Here is a 27992-nt window from a genome sequence, read left to right on the forward strand (position 1 = left end):
TTGACTGTCCCTCTGGTATCTTTTGTCCCTCTTTATGGAATTCACAGAACGCCTCTTAATATATTCAGGTGTTAGCACAATCAAGGAAAAAAATCGAATCTACAGGACAACCTTGATATTCACATACCACTACTCAATTGTCTGTTGCTAGCAGAATCAGGGACAACCTTGATATTCACATACCACTACTCAATTGTATGTTGCTAGCAGAATTAAGAAAAAGTTTGGAATTCACAGGCCAGCATTTAAGTGTCACTGATTGACACTTTAACATAGCAGACATAATAAACTTTATTATTTATCACAGAAGTACATACATAAACATGATTACATCAACAATTAAATATTGCACATATTGTCAAAAATATTTCGTCACTTGAAAATATTTATATTCCTCTATTAGAGTTCAAATTATATAAATTCACAGTGCTGAACTGTAAACTAATTATATGACTTTAAATTGCAGTATAATGCATTATTATTATACTAATTACTTTTAATCTACCATGTAAAAAGATAATTTGATGTTTTTTTCCTTCAACACAGGATGAATTATTTTGCTCCATAACACCAATTTTTATGTTCATATAAGACTTTAATAGTCATTCACCAATATTTAAGGAGATTTTAGAATTATGTTCTTTCGAGACCCACCAAATAATACCAATGCAAAGATATCAAAGTCTTAGTCAGCCTTAAAAAAATTTCTTGCAATTTAAAAAAAAAATCAATTTCTTGATAAGGAGCTCCATAACCTATCAATATTTTTAGCTTATTTTGTTTTTTTTAACTTCAACTTATAGTACCAATTTTAAATTCTATATTTTTTTTATTTCACCTATTTACATCCTTAAGACAAGATGGAATGTGAAAGTGTCTATCCTGGTATTTAAAATCTGTAGATATATATATCATAAATTAGTCCAGCAAAGTTTGTCCTGAATATTGACCTCATTTTGGTATACAATCAACACCAAGTTCTGAGGGAAGAATCAGTCCAACTCCTAGTGCTTCTCTTTCTAATGAGGCAAGTTGTCTGAAATAAAATAACAGCAATCATATATTATCAGCAATAACAACCAACCAAAAATCAATCAATCAATTAATCATTCTAATGCAACAGTGTTCATTTTCATTGGATATGTCATCAATTTTCATAGTGTCAATTCAAAATTGATGCTATGAAAATGTATAAGCAAACAAAGGCAACTTATGACAGACTTTCAATGCATGATTTGACGTTGGTTTCTGTCAATTTCAATAGAATGGAGATAAAAATAATTCATTTCAAGCTCTGATGGCATTGATTGGCTAACATGTAGCCAATAAACTTAATTTGCTACCATCAAATCATTGATAAAAGAAATAACTTCTAATTTGATGATTATCAAATCACTTGTCCCATTGGACATCTAATATGTTGTCTATTTTTACTTTTTGTTGGTGGAATGTACAAGTACCTTTGTTTTTGTTAGATATATTTCTATTTGTATCCATCTGACAAGTTAAGCCTTTTTTGACTGCTTTTTATAGTTCATTCTTATTTTGAACTTTCCAGGTTATGGAAGGGTTGAAATCCAACTTACATGTTTAACCTCACCACATCCTAGTATGTATGTGTCTGTTCCAAGTCTGCAAGAACTTTCAGATCTGTACTTAGTGTCTTTTTGTTGTTGGGATGTACAAGTACCCTTCCGTGTTGCTGTTGCTGTGTTACATATTTGCTTTTTGATACTGGTAATTATTTTTTACATAAATTAGGTAGTAAGTTTTTTCGTTTTAATTGTTTTACATTTGACATTTCAGGGTCTTTTATAGCTGACTATGGGGTATGGGCTTTGCTCACTGTTGAAGGCCATATGGTGACGGTATAACTGGTTGCAATTGAAACTTTACAGTTATTATCATAACTTTTTATTAAATATATTGCCATTTATATAAATGGTAACAGCTATGTGGAATCATGGAGCAGAATTCACAAAAGTCATAACTGTATCATTATTTGCCTTCAATCTTCTCTGTTATTTTTAAGTGGTTATCATGTTTAATGGTTGTTTGGTATAATAATTTCTTCATTTTTCACAAAACAACAAAATGAGACAAATATGAGCTTTAACTTTATATCTATATCTATTTAATATCACTATATAGTATGTATGGTTACCTCCTTAGTTTGGTGACCTTTGACCTTAATTCCTTGTCATACTCTCTAATTTTACTGACTTCCTGCCAAGCCTCCTTCTGTTTTGATTGGTCAATTATTGATCTCTGGTATAACCCAGACCACAACACCTGCAAAAACAAAAATAACTGAATATCTTGAATAGACAGAAATCAGATAAAAATGTGTGATGTAGAATTTAATACACTTACGACAGGTAAAGAAGTAAGTATTATTACAAACAAGAATGTGTCCATAGAATACAGATGCCCCACCCAAACTACTTCAGTGGACCGTAAAATTTTGGGAAAAACTCTTTGGCATTAAAATTAGAAAGATCATAGCATAGGAAACATGTGAACTAAGTTTCAAGTTAATTGGACTTCAACTTCATCAAAAACTATCTTGACCAAAAACTTTAACATGAGGTTGGACAAAAAGACAGACAAATGGACACACAAACTGAAAAAATATAGGGTACTTCAGATATGAAATTAAAAGAGAAATGCTATATTACATACCAAACTTTGTGGAGCTACAGAGGGCCATATAACTCGAGGATTAGGATCATACATAGGATTAAGATACTTCTGTAAAACTTCTGGTCTTGCTAAATATGTCCTGTAAATAAAGTTAAAAGATTAAAATATGTTACCAAGGCCATTCTTAAATCCAAGCATTCAAACTAAAGAGTTCTAAAAGAATAAGTTTAATCAACAATTCAGTGCTTAAACACCTTTACAGTAAACAAGTAACACCTGTATCTCATGTGTGACCCACATGTATCTCATGTGTAACCTACGTGTATCTCATGTGTAACCTACGTGTATCTCATGTGTAACCCACATGTATCTCATGTGTAACCCACATGTATCTCATGTGTAACCTACGTGTATCTCATGTGTAACCCACATGTATCTCATGTGTAACCCACATGTATCTCATGTGTAACCCACATGTATCTCATGTGTAACCCACATGTATCTCATGTGTAACCCACATGTATCTCATGTGTAACCCACATGTATCTCATGTGTAACCTATGTGTATCTCATGTGTAACCCACATGTATCACATGTGTAACCAACATGTATCTCATGTGTAACCCACATGTATCTCATGTGTAACATAATCACAAACTTCAGGCCATTGTTTACAAAGCTGTTGACAAAAGTGACGCCAAAAAGGAGAGACAAAAATGGTATACAATGTACAATTTCAAATGAAAAATCTTAAATGGATATTTTCTCAATCTTTATTTTCAATTCAAGCTTTAAACTTTAAAACTTTAAACTATAATGACCTTATAATCATCACCCAATATGGGTCAGGACCTATTTTACCTTAAAATGTTAAAAGGACAAAGTGTTTTCTTGATGAATAATGACTAGAAACAAGATAGTTGTAGCATTTTATGGGGATTTTTTTCTAAATAAATGATGATTTAATTAAAACTTTTCTTCAATTACCATAAAGAGACTGTTCTTGAGGACAATTTACACTCTTTTCTTTTCTTCCCATTATTGCACAGGAATGTACCTAAAAATAGAAAAAAATATCCAATAACAACAAGCACAAAAAGACTGTTCCTTTAACCACAAAACCAGGGACAAACAAACTGGTTGACACATGTAATATTTGGCTGACACATGTTTGATATATATTTTACACATGACTGATACATTTTTTTCATAAATGGTCTATTTTGATGACACCTGGTTGAGAAATGGTCTATCTTGATGACACCTGGTTGACAAATGGTTTATTTTGATGACACCTGGTTGACAAATGGTCTATTTTGATGACACCTGGTTGACAAATGGTCTATTTTGATGACACCTGGTTGACAAATGGTCTATTTTGATGACACCTGGTTGACAAATGGTCTATTTTGATGACACCTAGTTGACATATATTATAAATGACTGACGCCTGGTTGACAAGTGGTATATTTTGTTGAAAACAGGTTGGCATATGATCTTTATTGGTGACATATGGTCTTTATTGGTGACATATGGTAAATACTGATGAAAATGTATATATGGTCGACAAAGGGTATAAATGGTTGACACATGGTGTATATGGTTGGCATATGGTATCATGATTGCTAATCTCTTTCTAATGGTTACCATGCCTGATGACCTCTGACTAAAGATTATCCTACCTGATGATTTCTCCCAAGACAAATGCCAATATTTATCTCCTTCTTAATACATTGTAGTTCTGAATCTATACAAGATTAAGTTGTAGCCAGCTTCTGTTTTCTACTTATTATATCACTTACCAAATTGTGAGGAGTAGGTGTGTTCGAACAGCAGGACAAGAAACTCTTCATTGAACTCAAATGAACAAGGAAACTGTTGCCATATCTACAATGTAAACAACACTTTAACAATTGAAACTGTTGCCATATCTACAATGTAAACAACACTTTAACAATTGAAACTGTTGCCATATCTACCATGTAAACAACGCTTTAACAAGTGAAACTGTGAGCTATTGCTCACTGATGATACCCCTGCCCAAATACTTGACAGAAAAAAGGAAGTTGTTGAGTGATGAATCTGAAAAAGCATCAAATGGTATAGCTGAATTATATAAACCCGGAAACCAAACTTCAGAAATCCTTGTAATGCAGTTCCAGAGAAAAATGTGACGATAAATTTTCAACTTGGATGTTATGTGTAAAATGATGTAAGTGTTTGGTAAACAGGAAGTTGTTAAGTGGTGAATCTAAAAATGCATCACACGGTAAACTGGACTTATATAAACTTAATAAATATAAATTTTTGTAATGTAGTTCCTTAGAAAATTGCTACCAAAAATATTCATGTGACGGACTGACAGATGGATGGATGGATGGATGGAAGGATGAATGGACCAACAGACAGAGACAAAACAGTATACCCCCACTTGTTTAAAGCAGGCGGGTAATCATCCCTTAAAGCAAAGAAGTATAATATATATATATATACATGCCAGTGTAACGGGTCTGTCTCTGAGTATTCAAGACAACAATGAAGATCATTTTATTGATAATTAGTTCATGTGTCCCAGAAGAAATAAAAAACCTTTGTAGAATAGCCTGTAATAAACATATTTAACCCTGCCACATTTTTTTGAGACTGTCCCAAGTCAGGAGCCTCTGGCCTTTTTTCTTCATGTATGATTTTAAATATAAGTTCATTTATATATTTCAGAGTTTTTTATGACATCCATCTTCACTGAACTAGTATTCATGTTTTGGGGGCCAGCTGAAGCACACCTCCGAGTGTGGGATTTTCTTGCTGTGTTGATGACCTATTGGTGGATTACAGCTGGTGTCTGCTCTTTGGTCGGGTTGTTGTCTCTTTGACACATTCCCCATTTCCATTCTAAATTTTATAAAATAATAAACTGTTGATTCAGAAATATGTCTAGTCTTTCTGTTATTTTAAAATATTGTAAATGTTTAATGCAAACATTGAAATTAAAATGGCAATACTTTAACAAACTCTGCAAAGCATTCAAAGTAAATGGAACATGACTGAAGGTGCAAAGTCGATGGAACAGGACTGAAGGTGTAAAGTCGATGGAACATGACTGAAGGTGTAAAGTCCATGGAACATGACTGAAGGTGTAGAGTCAATGGAACATGACTGAAGGTGTAAAGTCAATGGAACATGACTGAAGGTGTAAAGTTAATGGAACATGACTGAAAGTGTAAAGTCAATGGAACAGGACTGAAGGTGTAAAGTCCATGGAACATGACTGAAGGTGTAGAGTCAATGGAACATGACTGAAGGTGTAGAGTCAATGGAACATGACTGAAGGTGTAAAGTCAATGGAACAAGACTGAAGGTGTAAAGTCAATGGAACATGACTGAAGGTGTAAAGTCAATGGAACATGACTGAAGGTGTAAAGTCAATGGAACATGACTGAAGGTGTAAAGCCAATGGAACATGACTGAAGGTGTAAAGTCAATGGAACATGACTGAAGCTGTAAAGTCAATGGAACATGACTGAAGGTGTAAAGTCAATGGAACATGACTGAAGGAGTCAATGGAACATGACTGAAGGTGTAAAGTCAATGGAACATGACTGAAGGTGTAAAGTTAATGGAACATGACTGAAAGTGTAAAGTCAATGGAACAGGACTGAAGGTGTAAAGCCAATGGAACATGACTGAAGGTGTAAAGTCAATGGAACATGAATGAAGGTGTAAAGTCAATGGAACATGACTGAAGGTGTAAAGTCAATGGAACATGACTGAAGGTGTAAAGTCAATGGAACATGACTGAAGGTGTAAAGGCAATGGAACATGACTGAAGGTGTAAAGTCAATGGAACATGACTGAAGGTGTAAAGTCAATGGAACATGACTGAAGGTGTAAAGTCAATGGAACATGACTGAAGGTGTAAAGTCAATGGAACATGACTGAAGCTGTAAAGTCAATGGAACATGACTGAAGGTGTAAAGTCAATGGAACATGACTGAAGGTGTAAAGTCAATGAAGGATAAATGCCAATAAAATTACATTTATCAATTATCTATAAACTGAACTAAAAACAAAATATGTGATTTTTTTATATTCAGTTAACCATGGAAATGAAATGTACAAATGCTAATAGAATTTTTTAACTCATATTATTGGCTTATTATGAGTGGTCAGGCCTCTACATTATCATTTTTTCTCACTTGTCCCTTCGGACAAGTTGCAAGAAAATCAACTTGTCCGAACTTTTAACTCACTTGTCCGAATTTATAATTGAAAATCCTCCATATTGATTATACATGTTATATGTATATGTAAAAATAACACCTGCCCTTTGATTGTACCTAATAAAGATCAATACAGGGAGCATTTTTTTGTGTTATATGAATACTACATCAAAATTCATTTTATTATTTCAGACTGAAGGCTTATTTGCAAGACTGAGCTCTCTGACTCATTGTCACTTAATCATGTGTCGATCATTAAATCATATCACTTCCCATACCACTACGTTCTCCTATTCATGGACCTATATTCATTTTGAAGTAGTGGTATGGTTTAAACCAAATACATCTGGCACATTGTTTACAAATAAACCTTTTTAATTAATTGATGGTGCCAAACAAGATTTTACAATTTATCTTGATTTTTACATACATTGATATATGATCATGAAGTACATCAAACATTTTAGTAAAAAATCTGCCTTTTTAGATTTTATTTAATTCTAACATCTAACTTATCATTTTAACATATAGATCTTATTGGTTTATTCCTTGAATGCCAACATCCTTTGTTCTACCGACAATTTACCTTTGAAATTATGTTGGCGTTCAAGGAATAGGTGCAAGTAGTTATCACAACAAAAGTGCATGCTTATCAAAACAATCATACTAATTAAACAAATAGGTAAATACAGGTAGCTGAATCTAGTTCATGTTTGTTAAGTTGTTAAAAATCATATTTTGCTGCTCCTGCTTGAACAAATATGGATTCTCTTAAAATGTATCTTTCAAAAGTGTTGCATCAATAAGTCAGGACTTTAAGGATTCCAGTTTGCACAAATTCTACAATAGACTCTTTGGACTTTGAAGTTGTTTTTTTTTCTTAAATATTTTTATAGTTGTGTGTGCTGTTATATCCTACCATATTACTGTTTAAATTTCTTGAAACTTTGTATATGTGTTAGATTACTATTTTGTTTTATTTTTTCATTTTGTTCAGGATATTTTTTCTTGGTTATACAATCGCACCCTTTTTTTTTTATTGTATGTGATTCCTAAAAAAAAAATGAAATCTTCATATAGTTTATATTAACTTATAAAATATTAAAATTGATATGGAACTAAACAAATCTCTTATATCCTTTATTTAGTTTGAAATAATTGTATTAAACTAAAATGTCATTAATTTTTTTAATATTTCTTATGTTATTAACATATATTTATTCCAAATATATTTTTTTTATAAAAAGTAATAAAACGTTTTAATTTTCTTTATTTCTTTTAAATTCTTAATAATTTTAACCCTAAAATGTTCTATTTTTCCTTATGAGAAAGTGATGAGATGTTGGATTTCTATAAATTTCATTAATTATTTTTAACAGTTAAATACTTAAAAAACACCCATTGTTATTATATAAACATCTATTGAAATATTTTTGTTGGCATTCAAGGAATAGGTACCATATAAAATGTTGGCATTCGAGGAAGACACCATCTTATTAAATAAAACCTTTTTTAATCTAATGTTATGCCTTAAAGCTATATCAAATGATACAAACTTTAATTTAAAATTTTAAAGTTAAGGTAAAACTCCATATTATGCATATGGAGGTGCTCCTAATTCAAGAGACTTATACTAAGAAGAAACATTTACGTTGGTTTCCTTCCCCTTACTTTTTTCCCCTGGTCAATGGCTGCCAGCAGTTCAATCAGAGACATATTATACAAGTTTATATGTCTCTAGACAAGTCTGGTTCAATCAATGAATATTTATTTCATTTTGTATGATTAATAAAACAAGCATTCATATTTTTAGGAATGTATAAGTCTTGAATTTGATTTATTAACATCTGACATCGATTTTTTCACTTGTCCCATCGGACAAGTAGTATGATGAATCTACTTGCCCGACACCTATTTCCACTTGTCCCGGACAATCGGACAAACGGTAATGTCGAGCCCTGGTGGTTAATTTCTAAATAATTCAGTCTTCGCTTTGTGCCATGAAATATTTAATTTCAAAATAATTTATAGTATTTGCTATATGTGCTATGGAATCTTAATTTATTGAGAAAACTATGAATATACTGACCTGCCAAACACAATCTAAAAAAGGAGAAAAACAGGAGATTCACTTCTCTGTTTAGTGATGGCGCATGCTGATTTGGAACAGCTGTCAGCAAATGGATGACCACCTTGTAACCATTCACGTTCTACTAAGGCTTCAAATCTAAAAAGAATACTGTGAAAGTACTTTTATTCGTGGGGTACCAATTTTCGTGGTTTTCGTTGATGACTTTATCAACGAATTTAAGTGTCCAACGAAATAAAACAACCATTGTCCAAGTCAATACCTGGAAAGATCCCCATGTATGTATGACTACTGATATGAACAAGAGCATGTTTTGAATATCGCCAAATACTTCAAAAGCTGTAACAGAACTACACCTGCATGCAAGATTATACCCATTTTATCTTTAATAACATAAGCTGTACAACTTTTGATCTTTAATTCTTATAAAAAATATTTTTGATCGATGAAAGTCAGATTACGGTATTGATATGCTAGTATGATAAAGAGTTCATTGTATATCCCCATAGCTCTCGATCGTACACATGGGAAATAATAATTTCATGATGGGCTTGATTTTGATAAGAATTATTTGACAATTCAAAATACGTTTATAGCATTTGTTTGTGTTACTGTTTCCTTTAGGTGACCTGTTTATGGCCTAATTAACACCTTTCATGGTCTTTAATCTGTTGATTACTTTAGTGTTGTCACTACGATTTACACGGGTCAATGTTTACTTTGCAATTTCCTTCAATCAAGACTATTTGCAAACTTCGTGTCTAAAGGCTTTAATTCTTTCCAATATTCTTTTTTAAGAAAATTAAAATCCACGAATTTAAAAACCCAACGAACATGTAAATATTGCTCAAACCACGAAAATTGATGCCCACGAATTAAAGTACTTTCACAGTAAATAAGATTAGGACCAACTTCGGTCAATGGTCGGTAAATGGATGTCCACCTTGTAATCTAGATTTCAAATTTATCAATAAATATGATTAGGACCAACTTGGGTCAAAGGTCAGCAAACAAATATTTTAATTTAACAATTCATGACTAGCACAAAAGGTTTAAAATTATGGAGTAAATAACCATGTCAAAAGGCAGGTCTTTACAATAAAAATAACATTTAAGTTGTGTAACATTGTAGCATCTTCTTCCATTCAGGAAAAATTTAACTGATTGTTTTATTTTTATTAATTTAAAGAACAATGTCACCTGACATTAAAAATTAATTCTAATATGACGTGCTTCTTTCGCTTAATGATTAAACCCATGCTCTAAATCCAATAATATTTTTGGCACATGCGTATATTTACTACTGCATGATAATGCATTTTATCAAATTGGCATGCATTTAATATATTTTATTAACTTAAACGATTTACATGTTTCATTTATTATGACTGTAATGTGTTGCATTCCGAAGTTGACATATTTGACCTAGATACGACAACCGTTCCTGCTGGCTGTTCAAAAACTCCTCTCTCTGAAAAATCACATTGCCAGCCGTTTGCTTCTTTACAAACAAAAAAGGGTGGTTCATGGAAGAGCCTACACAATTGCTTTACCCTTATCACACATCGGACATAGAAATTACCTCAATTGTCCTAATCAGAATCAAAGTAATTGATGCAAGCTATACTTAATTGAAGTTTTAACATGGGTAGGCATTATATTCGTGTTATTTTAGCCCTCACTATCGCTCAGGCAAAAATAATGATGAATATAATGCCTACCCATGTTAAAACTACGATAAAGTATAGCTTGCATCAATTATTTCTTAAACAAATATACAGTTCTGGTTTGCATTCAGTTATATTAAAAAAAAAAAAAAAAAGCTGCATATACTGTAGAAAGGCTTGCATAGTCTGCGGTTTTATTCTCCAAAATTGGACCTGCTAGACGGGGTGCAGCTATAGAGTACAATAAGTAAGAAATAAGAGAAAAATTTCAATATGTGCTTATGTTGTAAATTTTTGGATGAAATGTATACAAATTGAATGGAACAGTCATTTTTATCTGTTTAAATGGAAATGTTTATTAAAATAAATTTTAAATAAGATAAGATATAGTTGGATACAGGTTGTTTGTTAAGCCTTATCTGAAAGAAGTAGAGAAAGAGGTAAATCAGCATGTAGGGGTGGGGACATAAATTATCCATGTTTCTTTAAGTAAACGGGACATACAAGTATTAGTTATAGTCAAAGTTTCAACAATAACCCAGTATTGCATTAATGGTGTCATAAGAATTATTTATAGCTTTGTGTCACAGTATAGGGAAAACGGTAGTATTACATTTTCCCAGCATTAGGTTGACCTTTTGTGTACCCAAGACAGGTGAAGGAAGTCAACTTAGGGGCGCTGTGATTGGATGTAAGGGTACACTATATTTTTATATTTATCTATGAATAACTGCAGTGTGTAAATTTACAATATAAATTTTAAAACCTATTGAAATATTTTCTAGAAAATTATTCGAAAAGGCTTCCAAAATTTCATAAATTTGGTGCAAAATGACGGTGGGCATGGATAACATAAACAAGCTCCGTTGGAAATTGGTCATGATACTATTTGGCTTCAATTTTTAGAATACAGTAATAAAGTACTAACACCACACATAACTGTTTTATCCAGGTTTTTATTATTAAAACTGGTAAATTTAGAAAATGTTAGTATTGTCGCCTATGGCAGAATAAATAGTACCGTTTTCCCTTTAAACATACACAAGTTTCTAAATTGGTTTTTAAGTGAATTAAACTTATTTTAACAATCATGAATTGTTCTAGAATCATTTACAAGCAGTTTCAGCTTCTGTTTGATGATGGAAAACAGGTTTTTCCAAGAAAATACCGAAAAACGACCGCACAGGATTTGAAATTACCGGAGTTTCATTAGACCTTTTCAAACAGTTACAAAAAGTTTTTTACCTAAAATTTCGTGGGGAGAAGGGGGTGCGGACTTTGTACCAGTGCGAACTATACAAGCCTTTCTACGGTAACTGCTTAAAAAAAGACCAAAATAATCCAAAATTGTTCACCCATTAATGGTCCTACAGTCATGGTCCAATATAAGTTGTACAAGGGAGGTAACCTGTAAAGTTGTATCAAATCCCTCAAATCCATGGACCAATACTGAAGCCCCTGTAAAATACAACAACAAAAACTCAATTAAAGAGTGATGGACTAGCACAGGGGAGGTAATCCTGTGTTGTATCAAATCCCTCAGATCCATGGACCAATACCGAAGCCCCTGTAAAATACAACAACAAAAACTCAATTATAGTGTGATGGACTAGCACAGGGGAGGTAATCCTGTGTTGTATCAAATCCCTCAGATCCATGGACCAATACCGAAGCCCCTGTAAAATACAACAACAAAAACTCAATTATAGTGTGATGGACTAGCACAGGGGAGGTAATCCTGTGTTGTATCAAATCCCTCAGATCCATGAACCAATACTGAAGCTCTGTAAGAATACAACAATTGATTGTTCACCTGAGCGCAGCTGGTTATGAACGCAGAGGTCCAACCCTTAACAGTTGGGGCAAAAATGGACACAATATTCGCGCTTGATACAGGTCTGACTTTGGATTGTAATTAAATATTTGACACAAATAGTTTTCTGACACAGAATAACTGTAGTCAAAGAACTTAGAATTGGTAATATAATTTGAATTTATATTCAATTTATGCTTTTGTGCAATACATTATGCTGTTGCATATTGACCACTCCCCCACCACACAAACACACAAAAAGCTTTTAATCTAACCCGCCATCCTTTTTTTTGCCAAAAAAAAATATTTGAAAATTTTCTTTTTAATTTCTGAAATCTGAAATGAGAAAATATTTCCCCTCCCCCCAAATGGTACAATAGATATAGGAAGATGTGGTGTGAGTGCCAATGAGACAACTCTCCATCCAAATAACAATTTAAAAAAGTAAACCATTATAGGTCAATGTACAGCCTTCAACACGGAGCCTTGGCTCACACGGATTAACAAGCTATAAAGGGCCCTAAAATTACTAGTGTAAAACCATTCAGACGGGAAAACCAAGTCTAATCTATATAAAAAAACAAGAAACGAGAAACACGTATAAATTACATAAACAAACGACAACTACTGTACATCAGATTCCACATTACAATCATATCTTCAGAATTTATACACTGTGCTACAGTACAAGTACACATTAGAATCATAACTTCAGAATTTATACACTGTGCTACAGTACAAATACACATTACAATCATACCTTCAGAATCTATACACTGTGCTACAGTACAAATACACATTACAATCATACCTCCAGAATCCATACACTGTGCTACAGTACAAGTACACATTACAATCATACCTTCAGAATCTATACACTGTGCTACAGTACAAGTACACATTAGAATCATACCTTCAGAATCTATACACTGTGCTACAGTACAAGTACACATTTGAATCATAACTTCAGAATCTATACACTGTGCTACTCTGACTTCTCTTGAACTGAATTTTAATGTGCGTATTGTTATTCGTTTACTTTTCTACATTGGTTAGAGGTATAGGGGGAGGGTTGAGATCTCACAAACATGTTTAACCCCGCCGCATTTTTGCGCCTGTCCCAAGTCAGGAGCCTCTGGCCTTTGTTAGTCTTGTATTATTTTAATTTTAGTTTCTTGTGTACAATTTGGATATTAGTATGGCGTTCATCATCACTGGACTAGTATATATTTGTTTAGGGGCCAGCTGAAGGACGCCTCCAGGTGCGGGAATTTCTCGCTACATTGAAGACCTGTTGGTGACCTTCTGCTGTTGTTTTTTATTTGGTCGGGTTGTTGTCTCTTTGACACATTCCCCATTTCCATTCTCAATTTTACAGTACAAGTATACATTAGAATCATACCTTCAGAATCTATACTTCTTTGCTACAGTACAAGCACACTTTAGTATATCTTTGACATGCGATAACCAGTTACTGGATTCTAACTTTGATATAAACCATTTGTCCATACTACTGGTGTTGTCAAGAGACGCTGAAATTGAGACATTACAGACTAAAAAACTGACATATCAGCATGGACAACGCTGGAACATTTTAATGTAATGCACAAAAACTGCTACATAATTTTTTTATAGACAGACAAGGGTAAAACTTACGGCGATAGGCTATCATTATAGAACTTGTCCGAGATATTGCTGATATTAACCTAGAGTAGAAGTGTTATAAATATCTGACAAGAATTTTACCTATGAGAGAACTCGCAAGGCCATTTCCATCAATTAATATTTCCAAGGGACATAACTCTTTTAATAAATGGAGAATGTGTCCCCGCTTGCATACATTATAAAGGGACATAACTAAAAAACAAGAAAAGTGACCCTACCCAAATTTGTACTTGATCTGAGTTTTGTGGTAATAAGTATTGTGTATAGGTTTCATAATGTTTGGTTGGGGCAAACTTAAGTTACAGAACAGAAACTAAAAATTTTGCAATTTTTCCATTTATAAAGAGGCATAACTCGAGAATGTTAAAGTGACCCCACCAAAATTCAAACTTGATCTGAGTTTTGTGGTAATAAGCATTGTGTATAAGTTTCATAACATTTGGTTGAAGCAAACTTAAGTTAGAGAACAGAAACCAATTTTGGGACGTACAGACGGACGGAAACTAAAAACTTTGCAATTTTTCCATTTATAAAGGGACACAACTCTAGACCAGTTAACGTGAAGCCACCAAAATTCAAACTTGATCTGTGTTTTGTGGTTATAAGCATTGTGTATCAGTTTTATATCATTTGGTTGAGGCAAACTCAAGTTAGAGAACAGAAACCAATTTTGGGACGTACAGACGGACGGAAACTAAAAACTTTGCAATTTTTCCATTTATAAAGGGACACAACTCTAGAACAGTTAAGGTGAAGCCACCAAAATTCAAACTTGATCTGTGTTTTCTCGTAATAAGCATTACGTATAAGTTTTATATTATTTGGTAGAGGCAAACTTAAGTTAGAGAACAGAAACTTAAAATTTTGTAATGTTTTCATTTACAAAGGGACATAACTCCAGAACAGTTAAAGTGAAGCCACCAAAATTCAAACCTGATCTGTGTTTTGTCGTAATAAGCATTATGTATAAGTTTTGGTAACATTTGGTAGAGGCAAACTTAAGTTACAGAACAGAAACTTAAAATTTTGTAATGTTTTCATTTACAAAGGGACAAAACTCTAGAATGGTTAGAGTGACGCTACCAAAATTCAACCTTGATCTGTATTATGTGGTAATAAGCATTGTGTATAAGTTTCATAACATTTCGTTGAGGCAAACTTAAGTTAGAGAACAGAAACCAATTTTGGGACGTACAGACGGACGGAAACTAAAAACTTTGCAATTTTTCCATTTATAAAGGTACACAACTCTAGAACAGTTAAAGTGACGCCACCAAAATTCAAACTTGATCTGTGTTTTGTGGTTATAAGCATTGTGTATCAGTTTTATAACATTTGGTTGAGGCAAACTCAAGTTAGAGAACAGAAACCAATTTTGGGACGTACAGACGGACGGAAACTAAAAACTTTGCAATTTTTCCATTTATAAAGGGACACAACTCTAGAACAGTTAAAGTGACGCCACCAAAATTCAAACTTGATCTGTGTTTTGTGGTTATAAGCATTGTGTATCAGTTTTATAACATTTGGTTGAGGCAAACTCAAGTTTTGGTTGAGGCAAACTCAAGTTAGAGAACAGAAACCAATTTTGGGACGTACACCCGTACGTACCTACATACAGACAAGGGTAAAACTTAATGCCCCCTCCGCTACAGCAGGGGCATAAAAATAGTTGATCGGCCACCATGATAGAACTTGTCTGAGATATTGCTAATATTAACCTATAGAATGAGTTTTATAAAAATCTGGCAAGAATTGTACCCATGAGAGCGCTAACAAGACGGCCAGGACAGACACCCAGTATTTGCATGTCCCCCGCAACGCTTTGCGCAGGGGACAATAAAAGCTTATTTTTTCGTCAATTTTGACACTAAGAATGCATCTTATACCTACACACAGTTTGTTTGTTAAAGTCATAAGGGCAGATTTTACAGTATTGTGTTCTGTCTCCTACTTTCATGTTGCTAACGTGACCGAGACAAAAATGAGTAACATTAGCGACATTTGGACATGTCACATGAGCAACAACATCTTTAAAAGATAAAATGTATGCACACAGTGATGTTTAATATATGCCTGGAGTAATAAAATTGTCCAGTCTAGTTTAGAATTTCTAAATATACAGAATGTCATTTGCAGGCGTACTTTATATCAAATGAATACACAAGAAACCAAAAAAAAAGTAACATTAGCGACATTTGGACATGTCACATGAGCAACAACATCTTTAAAAGTTAAAATGTATGCACACAGTGATGTTTAATATATGCCTGGAGTAATAAAATTGTACAGTCTGGTTTAGAATTTCTAAATATACAGAATGTCATTTGTAGGTGTACTTTATATCAAATGAATACACAAGAAACCAATTCGTAATAGTAACATTAGCAACATCTACTATCATGACATTACGCTTTGTTGCGAACGTCTTTTTGATGGACGGAATACATTTAAGGTCCTCTTGTAACAATATTACATACAACTGACCTTCTTTGCTTCCCCATCATGTGAAGGAACTGACTCCGAATCTATTTCTGCAAAGGGCGATATCGTAACTCCTATACAGGAAAGTTACAGATCTAAATATATGTTGCTCACGTGACACTGATTAGGACGGAAACCTCGAGCAGTAACGTTCGCAAAAAATAAAACAGCCAATGATATTGATTCCTCCAGTCCTTTGACCCCCTTACGTCATCCAAATTTAATATGATTGCTATTTTCAATTATTTATAAAACCCGGGATAAAAATAACTACAATGGCCTGTCTGAGAACCAACAAGAAAATTGCGATCCTGACATACCACAATGGACGGAAAAGATGTGACGTTAGCAACAATATTATTAAATTACCTTTTTTAGCCTTTACCAAAAAAAATCTGCCTTAAAGTTATGATTAAAACACAAAAGAAGACTTTTTATTAAAATATAAGTCCATGTTATTAGGCTCAACTTATAAATAATACTTCAAAATTCCACTCCAAATAAGCTGGATGTCAGTAAAGTAGGTCATGATGTCTATTCCATGTCCAATATTTTGAAATTGAAAACCCTCTAATTCTAACAAAAAACACAAACACAGAGTAATTTTTATTTTTATTTACTCAGAAAGACACATTTTATTCAATAACATAATGCATTACTCCATTACACAGTCTGTTTCACAGTTTCAGCAATTGCTTTTTTGATGGATACAAAAAAACAATAATTCCTTCTTATTGTAAAATCTGCCATAAGACAAAATAATATTTCTCAAAATTTGTGATTTATAAAAAAACTAGAGGCTCTAAAGAGCCTGTGTCGCTCACCTTGGTGTATGTGCATATTAAACAAAGGACACAAATGGATTCATGACAAAATTGTATTTTGGTGATGGTGATGTGTTTGGAGTTCTTACTTTACTGAACGATTTTGCTTCTTACAATAATATCTATAATGAACTTTGCCCATTAGTAACAGAGAACTATATTTGGTAAAAATTACATAAATTTACCAAATTAATAAAAAAATTGTTAAAAATTGACTATAAAGGGCAATAACTCCTTAAGGGGTCAATTGACCATTTAGGTCACGTTGACTTATTTGTAGATCTTACTTTGCTGAACATTATTGCTGTTTACAGTTTATCGCTATCTATAATAGTATTCAAGATAACCAAAAACGGCAAAATTTCTTTAAAATTTTCCAATTGGAGGGCAGCAACCAAACAACCAGTTGTCCAATTCATCTGAAAAATTCAGGGCAGATAGATATTGACTTGATTAACAATTAAACTTCTTGTCAGATTTGCTCTAAATGCTTTGCTTTCATAGTTATAAGCCAAAAACTGCATTTTACCCCTATGTTCTATTTTTAGCCATGGCGGTCATCTTGGTTGAATGGCCAGGTCATCGGACACATTTTTCAAACTAGATACCCCAAAGATGATTGTGGCCTAGTAGTTTCAGTGGAGATTTTTGTAAAAGATTACTAAGATTTATGAAAAATGGTTAAAAATTGACTATAAAGGGCAATAACTCCTAAAGGGGTCAACTGACCATTTCAGTCATGTTGACTTATTTGTAAAACTAACTTTGCTGAACATTATTGATGTTTACAGTTTATCTCTATCTATAATAATATTCAAGATAATAACCAAAAACAGCAAAATTTCCTCAAAATTAACAATTGAAAATTTCAGGGCAGATAGATCTTGACCTGATAAACATTTTTATACCATGTCAGATTTCCTCAAAATGCTTTGGTTTTTGAGTTATAAGCCAAAAACTGCATTTTACCCCTATGTTCTATTTGTAGCCATGGCGGCCATCTTGGTTGGTTGACCAGGTCACGCCACACATTTTTTAAACTAGATACCCCAAAGATGATTGTGGCCAAGTTTGGATTAATTTGGCCCAGTAGTTTCAGAGGAGAAGATTTTTGTAAAAGATTACTTTAATTTACGAAAAATGGTTAAAAATTGACTATAAAGGGCAATAACTCCTAAACGGGTCAATTGACCATTTTGGTCATGTTGACTTATTTGTAGATCTTACTTTGCTGAACATTATTGCTGTTTACAGTTTATCTCTATCTATAATAGTATTCAAGATAATAACCAAAAACAGCAAAATTTCCTCAAAATTACCAATTCAGGGGCAGCAACCCAACAACTGATTGACCGATTCATCTGAAAATTTCAGGGCATAATAGATCTTGACCTGATAAACATTTTTATCCCTGTCAGATTGCCTCAAAATGCTTTGGTTTTTGAGTTATAAGCCAAAAACTGCATTTTACCCCTATGTTCTATTTTTAGCCATGGCGGCCATCTTGGTTGGTTGACCAGGTCACGCCACACAATTTTTAAACTAGATACCCCAAAGATGATTGTGGCCAAGTTTGGATTAATTTGGCCCAGTAGTTTCAGAGGAGAAGATTTTTGTAAAAGATTACTTTAATTTACAAACTAGAGGCTCTAAAGAGCCTGTGTCGCTCACCTTGGTCTATGTGCATATTAAACAAAGGACACAAATGGATTCATGACAAAATTGTATTTTGGTAATGGTGATGTGTTTGAAGTTCTTACTTTACTGAACGTTCTTGCTTCTTACAATTATATCTATAATGAACCTTGCCCATTAGTAACAGAGAAAAATATTTGGTAAAATTTTACATAAATTTACCGAATTAATGAAAATTGTTAAAAATTGACTATAAAGGGCAATAACTCCTTAAGGGGTCAATTGACCATTTAGGTCATGTTGACTTATTTGTAGATCTTACTTTGCTGAACATTATTGCTGTTTACAGTTTATCTCTATCTATAATAGTATTCAAGATAATAACCAATCAAAGCGCGAAAGCGCTGTAAAGGCAGTTAATTACAGGTTGTGTGTATTTCTAGTCCAGTTATATCATTATCTTCCATAGAACAGAGGTGGTTTGTAGAATTTAAGATTTAGAGTTCTTTTGTACCTTAGTTCACCTATATCTATAGTCTACTGTTTACAGTATATTTTCTGTGCCTCCCCATGAAATGCATTTTTAGCCATGGCCTTGTCAGTTTGCTTTAAATTTATGAGTTTGACTGTCCCTTTGGTGTCTTTCGTCCCTCTTCTTTAGACATATAAGAACTTTTCCTTTTCAATATAAATAGACTATTTTTAATTATTGATTGTATACGCATATTCTATGACTCCCATAAAAAATAGTTCACAAAGATTGACTAGTCTCTGTACTGTGTGTATAGCAAGAACATCAAGTAACATAATGGTAAATGTACATAGTAACATGTCAACTTTTTTGATGACCATACCTGCCAACTGTCAGTATTTGCAGAGTATTTCCCCCATCGAGCTCGAGGCTCCCAAATCGAAATTTTGTAAGAGCAATTTTGTCGACTATTTAAAGAAAACAATTAATTCAACAATGGCTATAAGCTTGTTAATGCAAGAAGAAGCCAAAAACCACATTAGAATATATTTGAAGGGAATCCATGACAATCGCCCCATTAGCAAATAGCCCCACTTTTTCACTTACTCGCCCCACTTTAAAAAAAACCTGCCCCAACCTGGATTACCAAATCGCCCCACTTGTGAACTGTGTTAAATCCCGTTAATATTACTCCTGCCATCTCGCCCCACCTGATAGAAAACGATAATATCTAGATATATATATTATTAACCAGGAAGAATTTACATGTAGTCATGCCAACTCGCCCCACTTATGTAAAAAGATGTTATCCCGTTGTATATAAGTTAAATTCTGTTGATATTACTCCTGCCAACTGGTGCCACCTAATGGAAATCGGTGAAATCTAGATAAATATATTATTAACCAGGATGAATTCAGTAATGCCAACTCGCCCCACGTATGGAAAAAGATGTTATCCCATTGAATATAAGTTCAATTCCTTATATTGCATTATGATACAATTAACAAGTTTCTTTTCAATTGTTATGCATATAACTAAGCTTCAAAACTTACATTTATTCTTCAGTATATATCAATAATAGTAATTAAATTAATTTTCGGTTTGTTTGTATTCTGTGTAGATTAGTTTTCATTAAAGTGGTGGGAGTTTTTATTTTTAATTATATATATATTTATATTAATCTAAAAATTACCGTTTTTTTTATAAGTAGGGCGAGTTGGCAGGAGTAATATTAATTTTAAAATGATTTAACCAATTTCACATGTGGGGCGAGTTGGCAGAAGTAATATTAAACATGATTTAACCAATTTCACATGTGGGGTGATTTGATAAATCAGTTTGTGGTGTTTTTTTTAAAAGTGGGCCGATTAGCCAGTGGGGTGACTTGTCCTGCTTCCATTTGAAGGCCCCCTTGAAGGTTTTGTATGACTATATGAACCATCTTTCACGTAAAACCCCATGTGCATTTTGAAAAGTTGGTAGATATGTTTCTAACTCCAGGCAAAATCTACAGGTATGAATGAAAAAGAAGTTTTCAATTAAGGCTCTGTGGCCATAACAGCTGTCTCATTAGCATTTTAACCACTTCCCATATTTGCAATTAAAACAATAGAAGAAAATTATTCAACGCAAAAACAAAACTTACTTGTAAATATGAAATTGTCTTTATGGTACGAGTTTTTCTCCTTGTTTGAGATTGTACAGTAGTACCTGTAACTGCTTATACCTATTTCTTATTCACGTTTGCTTGATAAACTCACTAAATATCATATACATTGTACCACATCTCCTTATTTTTATATGCATTCCAATAACATGAACAATTGTAATTCAATTCTATATACCAAAGCAAAATGAACTGCACTACTTTCATTCACTAGTATGCATCTTTTGGCAAAATACAAGACTTTGTTCTTAGATGACACAATTAATATAATATATATTTATTGATAAAAAAATAAAATTTAGTATACAACTCTTTAACGGTATAAAAAAAGCACAGCTGTGTCATAAATTGTGAAATTTGTGCTGAAAACATAGACATTGATGGTATTTGAGTAATTCCATATGTGAAGCTCAACATTAGCTCGTCAGTTGGTGGTGGACAGTTATAGTTCCTTTCTGCAGGCTAGGATGAATGACTTTTCAGGAAAACCAATTTCACAAATCAAAACTTTCCTCTAGCATGTCTAGATTTCTCCTACAATATTCATCCAGTTTAGTTCTTTTGTTTTAATTGGACACCGTCCTGATTTTTAATTTTGCAAACCGTTCAGTCTCTTGCTTGCAAATGATGCATGAAAATAGGATGGGTATGGCAGTAGACAAGTCTCTTTAAAGTGGGTTTGTGCCCTGAAAAAAAGTTTTATAACTTAAGTTTAATTGAAACTTGTTCAACACATATACCTAAATAACTATATAACATAGAAGAGAGCATCATTCGTGTCAATGTTTTGTTCCTGTTTACATTGTCATTTATATTTTTAACAGAAAGCCTGAGGCATAGCTCATGAATTCCTGTCATTAGACATTACATCCTAAATTAACATAATTACTGCTAGAATGATTATCAGTATGATATACGTACACTATCATTGTACAGCCCAAGTTTTCAGTATATATAATTGTTACATTCATTCACTCCTGTGTTCAGTCGTTCAAAAATTTCTAAACATCAACAAATGAACTTTAATAACAAGAAGAAAACACTAGAAAAGATACGTACATACAACCCGTGTTTAAGTGTATTTGAAAGAGAAATAAATCTGATTAAACGATGTAAAAAGGAGAAATATATCTGGTTAAACGATGTACATGTATAAAGGAGGAAAAATTGAAGATATTGCATTACGATGCGTGTTACCTAATAGCACGTGGATATGTTTACATATTTAGACTTGACCCAGTATGTCACCGCCGTCGTTTAAACACTTGACTACAGTCGTGTATAAGCTAGACAATAAAAAGCTTAAGCCTGTACTATTTGTGTGAAGTAAATGTGTTTGTTCTGTACATTTAAATTGTTTTACCTGATAGCAAGAACGTATATCTATCCGTTTCCTTCTCAATTCACTTTGTCAAATTCTTCGAGCTTCTTCAAAACATACGTATTACTGCGCCCAGAAGTGAAAAAAATATGAGAAATCCTCGTAAAATAATGCTATTTTCAATTTTGTGGTATCCATTTTGTTATATTAATTATACAAAGATAAAAAAAGATACGATTAATTATGAATTTGCATATCATTATACGGAACGTTTATGGACTATTTTTTAAGTCGGTCATTTTGGCGGTAAATCATGTACACATACACACGTAGATTGGCTGGTACCCGATTGTAATGTTACACATCAAATGTATCAAAAAGCTAATACCCGGAACGTAGTACCGGGAACCAGGATAATACGTAGATAACATACATAACTAATACCGAAAATTGAAAACGCTTTTAGTTTCTCGTTCATAAACCGAATTCCGCTTTGAATTATAGAAGATGCAATATTAATCATGTTCAGTCGACTGTTCATTGTTATATCAACGTCTGAACTAATTAAAGAATCTTTAGATGTCAGATAACACTTGAAATTGACCCGACCTCTTTCCACACGGAATATACAAATAATGATAGTTTGTAGTCAGGTTGACTGCTTATAATGCAAAATACACACTTATAACAAGTTCTATAAAACGAACAATACACACTGATCGTTTCTTTAGTCCCCAATGTAAATGAAAGAAACAAAAACCATATCATACCATAAAAAGAAGAGGAGAAATTCGAACATTTCCGGATCTATTTCTGGCCAAAAGACCCCCAACATGGATTGCGTATGAAAAGATGAACCTCATGACTTAAAAGTCAGGCCTTAAAGCACTGCCTTTAAAAACGGCAAAATTTCTTTAAAAATTACCAATTGGAGGGCAGCAAGCCAACAACCGATTGTCCAATTCATGTGAAAATTTCAGGGCAAATAGATATTGACTTGATTAACATATTAACTTCTTGTCAGATTTGCTCTAAATGCTTTGGTTTCAGAGTTATAAGCCAAAATCTACATTTTACCCCTGTTCTATTTTTAGCCGTGGCGTCCATCTTGGTTGAATGGCCAGGTCATCGGACACAATTTTCAAACAAGATACCCCAAAGATGATTGTGGCCAAGTTTGGATTAATTTGGCTCAGTAGTTTCAGAGGAGAAGATTTTTGTAAAAGATTACTTAGATTTATGAAAAATGGTTAAAAGTTGACTATAAAGGGCAATAACTCCTAAAGGGGTCAACTGACCATTTCGGTCATGTTGACTTATTTGTAAATCTAACTTTGCTGAACATTATTGATGTTTACAGTTTATTTCTATCTATAATAATATTCAAGATAATAACCAAAAAACAGCAAAATTTCCTCAAAATTACCAATTCAGGGGCAGCAACCCAACAACAGGTTGACCGATTCATCTGAAAATTTCAGGGCAGATAGATCTTGACCTGATAAACATTTTTATCCCATGTCAAATTTCCTCAAAATGCTTTGGTTTTTGAGTTATAAGCCAAAAACTGCATTTTACCCCTATGTTCTATTTTTAGCCGTGGCGGCCATCTTGGTTGGTTGACCGGGTCACGCCACACATTTTTTAAACTAGATACCCCAAAGATGATTGTGGCCAAGTTTGGATTAATTTGGCTCAGTAGTTTCAGAGGAGAAGATTTTTGTAAAAGATTACTTAGATTTATGAAAAATGGTTAAAAATTGACTATAAAGGGCAATAACTCCTAAAGGGGTCAACTGACCATTTCGGTCATGTTGACTTATTTGTAAATCTAACTTTGCTGAACATTATTGCTGTCTACAGTTTATCTCTATCTATAATAATATTCAAGATAATAACCAAAAACAGCAAAATTTCCTCAAAATTACCAATTCAGGGGCAGCAACCCAACAACAGGTTGACCGATTCATCTGAAAATTTTAGGGCAGATAGATCTTGACCTGATAAACATTTTTACCATGTCAGATTTCCTCTAAATGCTTTGGTTTTTGAGTTATAAGCCAAAAACTGCATTTTACCCCTTTGTTCTATTTTTAGCCGTGGCGGCCATCTTTGTTGGATGACCGGGTCACGCCACACATTTTTTAAACTAGATACCCCAATGATGATTGTGGCCAAGTTTGGTTTGATTTGGCCCAGTAGTTTCAGAGGAGAAGATTTTTGTAAAAGCTAACGCCGGACGACGACGGACGACGGACGACAGACGACGGACGACGGACGACGGACGACGGACGACAGACGACGGACGATGGACGACGGACGCCGGACGCCGGACGCCAAGTGATGAGAAAAGCTCACTTGGCCCTTTGGGCCAGGTGAGCTAAAAATGGTTAAAAATTGACTGTAAAGGGTAATAACTCCTAAACGGGTCAACTGACCATTTTGGTCATGTGGACTTATTTGTAGATCTTACTTTGCTGAACATTATTTCTGTTTACAGTTTATCTCTATCTATAATAGTATTCAAGATAATAACCAAGAACAGCAAAATTTCCTCAAAATTACCAATTCAGGGGCAGCAACCCAACAACCGATTGACCGATTCATCTGAAAATTTCAGGGCAGATAGATCTTGACCTGATAAACATTTTTACCCTGTCAGATTTGCTCTAAATGCTTTGGTTTTTGAGTTATAAGCCAAAAACTGCATTTTACCCCTATGTTCTATTTTTAGCCGTGGCGGCCATCTTGGTTGGTTGACCGGGTCACGCCACACATTTTTAAAACTAGATACCCCAATGATGATTGTGGCCAAGTTTGGTTTGATTTGGCCCAGTAGTTTCAGAGGAGAAGATTTTTGTAAAAGCTAACGCCGGACGACGCCGGACGCAAAGTGATGAGAAAAGCTCACTTGGCCCTTTGGGCCAGGTGAGCTAAAAAATAAACAAACCCAATGAATTTCCTTTTAACCTAGACCTCTTCAATACTTGTTCAATTAATATATGTTTTTTAGTGCAGATACATGAATGTTTCAAAATAAAGCCAATCTTAATTTTGTGTTTGTTACAGTTGCCTTAGAAATTTCATGATAAGGGGAGTAACCCTAATTTGTTACTGATATTGTTCATGTTATCTACTCTTCAACTATTAAAACCATTCTGACAACTTCATTCTGACTTTCAATCCATATTTCAATATATCATTAGATACATGCATGTCTTTGCTTATATCAAATATATATATTAGAAAATTATTTGCTAAAGCACAATGCATTATTTTTATAAGTAAAGCTTATTGCTGAAAATAGCATTATTTCACCTATTTTTGCAGTTTTCATGTCAGAGAAGATGCATAAAAGTTTTTAAAAAAAAGGCAACTTCATTCAAAATAAATGTGTACTGAGATGCATTCCATGACAGTGTTTGTTTACATCAGTCCTGACATTACATTACACGTACTGTACTTAAGGGTGATGCTGGTGTTGGATGAAAATTTGAGGCTAATAACAAATTGAGTGCCTTATCTCTGAGTCAGTCTCTCAGTGATGACAATGTCTATATTAAGATAATAACAAATTGAGTGCCTTATCTCTGAGTCAGTCTCTCAGTGATGACAATGTCTTTATTAAGACAATAACAAATTGAGTGTCTTATCTCTGAGTCAGTAAATAACAAATCGAGTGCCTTATCTCAGAGTCAGTCTCTCAGCAATGACAATGTCTATATTAAGATATTATTTTGTGTTTTACAATAAAATCACTATTTTAATTCATTTAGAAAGTCATTTTAAAGTAGTCTGCAAGTGTTATTTTTTATTTCGCTAAGCCTGTAACAAAATTAAAAAAAGGAAATAATTATTCCTTCAATAAAGGACACAATCCATATATAAGACCAGAAAAGATCTGAGGAAACATTGACTCTTAAATTTTAAGAAATAGAACCACAACTCACTCAAAAAATACAAAGTGGAGGAAATCTTCAACTGGTCCTAAAGATGATAGGTCTTCTTCTGACTTCTCTATGCTGAAGGGAACAAAATCAGGAAAAATCTGTAAAGGTTCCTATTATAACAAAAAAGTAAGAATAAATTACTTCATAAATGTCTCTTGTAATTAGAAATTACCAAAATATGAATAAATACAAATAAAATACCATTTCTACATATAAGTTTAGAGATCATAAGAAGTTATGACGATCTAAACAATAAATTTATTTTATATAGAAGTGAAATAGGTGACTAACAAGTACATTTTAAATATAAAATCAACATTAAATTTACCAAAAACTAAGCCGATTTAAATTTCAGGATAATACAAGTAATAAAGGAGAACAAATTTGTAATTTTTGTATGATATAAGGGAGGTAATTCATATTGAAATTAAAAATATTTTCACAATGTAAATATAACGGAATTTGAGGAGACTGTCATTAAAGTGAGAGGGTTAGCGCTATAAAATCAGGTTTAATCCACCATTTTCTACATTTGAAAATGCCTGTACCAAGTCAGGAATATGACAGTTCTTGTCCATTCGTTTTTGATGCGTTTTGTTATTTGATTTTGCCATGTGATTATGGATTTTCCGAATTGATTTTCCTCTAAGTTCAGTATTTTTGTGATTTTACTTTTTGGCAATGCTGTTTAAATACAACAGTGACCTCATCTCACTTTAAGGAACACAAGAATAAAGAAAACAAGTGCCACCTGGGAAAGAAAAAGTAGATTAAACCGGTATGTCCATATTAACCAAAATGAAGTACTGTGGAATACAACATTCAAGAACCCTGAAAGTATATCCCCAATGAGTATATCTGTAGTGTGTATTGGATTTCTCCACTGGGACATGAAAGAATGACAGGGATGATTCTACTATATAGTTTAGGGCTGCTATATAATGTCAATATATATAAACAATTCACCAAACTTTCATGAAAATTGTTCAAAGCATTATTGAGTTATAGTAAGAAAACTGGAAATCCGCCATTTTTCAGGAATAAAATCCCATAACTTAAACGTCAAATCTAAAATTTATAAAAATCAAAATAAACGATTCACTAAAGTTTCATGAAAATTGGTGAATACATTTTTGAGTTATTGTCCGACATGCTGACGACAGACAGATGGAGGTGCAACGATTTACCATAATAAGTCCAATAAAAATAACAAAGAGGATTAGGTTGTAGAGAACAGAGTATAAGTACACATTGTATATATTGTTCTAAATTTTTCTCACTGTACAAAGAAATTACTACCAACTAACCAGACAGGAAAGTATATGGTAATGTTGGACTCGCTGTTGGACTGAGTTAAACACCAATCACAGCAGCAGGTTAGATCTGTCTTCAGTACCAATCTGTCACCATCTTGAGGTATTCAGGATATGTGCAACAAAGGCTCCCTGAAATTAAAGAAATAAGTAAGAATCATATGAAAATGAGGAGAGAAAGACTCAAAATAATTACAATGTGAAGACAATTCCAAATGTAATTAGGCCA

At 33.2% G+C, this 27992-nt stretch overlaps 1 long non-coding RNA gene and 1 pseudogene across 1 annotated transcript; both read right to left on the reverse strand.

Annotated features, from left to right (window-relative positions):
- Nucleotides 1-244: 244 nt before the first annotated feature.
- On the reverse strand, nt 245-13385 carry LOC134699920 (myotubularin-related protein 9-like; annotated as a pseudogene).
- Nucleotides 13386-13927: 542 nt separating this feature from the next.
- On the reverse strand, nt 13928-27897 carry LOC134699948 (uncharacterized). Its single transcript, XR_010103702.1, has 3 exons — nt 27758-27897; nt 26451-26560; nt 13928-13964 (listed from the first exon to the last, which is right to left on the reverse strand). It is a non-coding gene; the product is annotated as an uncharacterized LOC134699948 (long non-coding RNA).
- Between the last annotated feature and the right edge of the window lie 95 nt (nt 27898-27992).

Source organism: Mytilus trossulus, unplaced genomic scaffold, assembly GCF_036588685.1.
Source record: "Mytilus trossulus isolate FHL-02 unplaced genomic scaffold, PNRI_Mtr1.1.1.hap1 h1tg000103l__unscaffolded, whole genome shotgun sequence".
Lineage (NCBI taxonomy): Eukaryota > Metazoa > Mollusca > Bivalvia > Mytilida > Mytilidae > Mytilus > Mytilus trossulus.